Raw genomic sequence first — 2,500 nt, forward strand, 5'->3', positions numbered from 1 at the left:
GATTCCCACAAGGGAATAAGAGGGACGTTCGACAGGCCTGTCGAAGGTGAACCGTACTTCAACCAACAGCGGGCCAGGACCGGGGACGGCGCAAAGTCCGTAACCTCCGAGTACCGTGGCGCGCGCTTGCGACGGCCTCGACGCACCGTAAATAGTGCGGCCTGATACCTTGCGCGTACCGCCGAGCAGCCGGCCGGGCGACCGGGGGTTTGTCGCGTGCCGTTTTACCGGCGACGCGACAGTCACCGCACCCGGACCGTAGACCGACACCCAGCGGGTCGCGACGTTCTACTTGGGGAGAAGTGCACGACGACGAGCGCCGGACATCGACGCACGGTAGCGTGCCCGCGCGAGAGCCGCGAGGACTCCGCGGGACATCGCCCACCGACGCGAAGCCAGCGCCGCTGACGATGAATCTCCCCGTTCGATCTTTTGGGTTTCTTAGGTTTACCCCTGAACGGTTTCACGTACTCTTGAACTCTCTCTTCAAAGTTCTTTTCAACTTTCCCTCACGGTACTTGTTCGCTATCGGTCTCGTGGTCGTATTTAGCCTTAGATGGAGTTTACCACCCACTTAGAGCTGCACTCTCAAGCAACCCGACTCTAAGGAGAGATCCTCCCGAGACGCGCACCGGTCGCTACGGGCCTGGCACCCTCTACGGGTAAGTGGCCCCATTCAAGATGGACTTGGACGCGACGCGACACCTCGGGATAAGCGGATCCTCCCAAACACCACATTTCCCTGCGGCGGAACCGCGGGATTCGGTGCTGGGCTCTTTCCTGTTCGCTCGCCGCTACTAAGGAAATCCTAGTTAGTTTCTTTTCCTCCGCTTAATAATATGCTTAAATTCAGCGGGTAATCTCGCCTGCTCTGAGGTCGTCAAAGAGTTTAGTTTTCGATAACCGTGGCCGCGCCGCCTCCTCCGCCGGCTCTTTTCTCACTTAGAGAGCGAGCGTCGGGAGAGCGGCAGCGCCGGCACAGCGGCTTCGCATTGTACTCGGAGGAGTGGCGAGGAGACGTGTTGTTTGTGACAACGATTCTTCCACGCGCGGCTCGCAGCCGCTAATAGGAGGAAATGTAAGCCGATCGAATCTCGTTCGAGTTGTCTGCTTGCAAACAACGAATAAGATCGGCGCGGATCGCGTCATCTTCGATCGCCGGGGACGCGAGATACATTGCGAGCGAGTGTGCGCGTACACGTACATCTCTATCACCCACATCCTTCAAATTTTCTCTCCGCATATCGTGTGTTATGCACGGATATGGGATACGACGGGGCGAATCGGATTCGACGAGTACACGACGACGCGTGCCGGTCCCCTATATTCGTTTTCGAGAATTTCGTGGACTCGGACAAGCGGTCGGCTCGCGATTCACCCGCGTTAAGGAGGGCTCTCTCGCTCTTTTCTCTCCGCGTACCGCCGGGCGACGACGCGCCGCGGTTCTCTCCTACCGTTTGCGCGGAAGGTGGCGCGCACCAAGACTCGCGCGTAAGAGGCGCGAGCGCGCGCTGGCGCACCGGGAGACCGCGAGAGGGATAACGCAACGTGTGTGCGCGTGTCTTCTACTCCCTCTCTCCTTCGACAGTTTCCGGGCGCGCGCGCGCAGGCTCCCTATCTTTACTTACTGCGTGTGTGCGTACGCTGCTCTCACTCTTCCTTTTCCTCGGTGTTATTTCAGACGACGCCAAGGGGCCGCCTCTCGGGACGGCTCGTCTCGGGCGAACGTCCAACTATCGCTCGTACACCGTTTGCGCGAACGGGCACGGTGGCCCGGCGCGCAAAGGCGCAAGCAGTTTCGAGGTACTAAAACGACCCTCAGCCAGGCGTGGTCCGGGAATTGTATCCGTGGACCGCAATGTGCGTTCGAAATGTCGATGTTCATGTGTCCTGCAGTTCACAAGTTGACGCGCAATTAGCTGCGTTCTTCATCGACCCACGAGCCAAGTGATCCACCGTTCAGGGTAATCGTTTTGCAATTCTTGCGTTCAACGAACGCTTCGTTCATCCATCTTAGTCTCCTCTCCGAAGAGAGAGAGATAAAATCGTTGGCCCTTCGATCAGCCTGGCCGCGCGCGTCCGAGCACGCGCGCGGACCGCCGCCACCGCTGGGGAGGCTACGGCACAAAAGTTGTTTCGCGATCGGAGCGTCTCTTCCCCGTACATATAATATAATAATATATATATTTGGAAGAGCCGGGGCGGAATGTTCTTTGAAGAAACCGTCGGACTTGATCGGGTGTGATCCGTCCTCTCGCCCGTTCGTCCGATAGCCGCGCGCTCGCGTACAAACACGCTGACCGCTGCCCCGGTGCGGGGAGGGGCGCGTTCACGAGCGTTGCGGACGCACGGACGGGCGTAGGTTACCACCGGTACGCGCTAACGCCGGATCGTAACTCTGCGCTTGGCAAGAGCGCGATCGGGAAAGCGTCTTCTGCTCCGAATCGCATTCATGTAATTTCGCAATTTGCGCAACGAGCCTCAACGGGTCGCGCGCGAC

General features: G+C 58.9%; 1 non-coding gene across 1 annotated transcript; it reads right to left on the minus strand.

Moving 5' to 3' along the window:
* Window positions 1–1,812: 1,812 nt before the first annotated feature.
* LOC138944495 (5.8S ribosomal RNA) lies at window positions 1,813–1,967 on the minus strand. The gene has a single exon (XR_011448789.1). It is a non-coding gene; the product is annotated as a 5.8S ribosomal RNA (ribosomal RNA).
* Between the last annotated feature and the right edge of the window lie 533 nt (window positions 1,968–2,500).

This window comes from Polyergus mexicanus, unplaced genomic scaffold (genome assembly GCF_030449975.1).
Source record: "Polyergus mexicanus isolate NDT 795.1 unplaced genomic scaffold, iyPolMexi1.0 SCAF_221, whole genome shotgun sequence".
Classification (NCBI taxonomy): domain Eukaryota; kingdom Metazoa; phylum Arthropoda; class Insecta; order Hymenoptera; family Formicidae; genus Polyergus; species Polyergus mexicanus.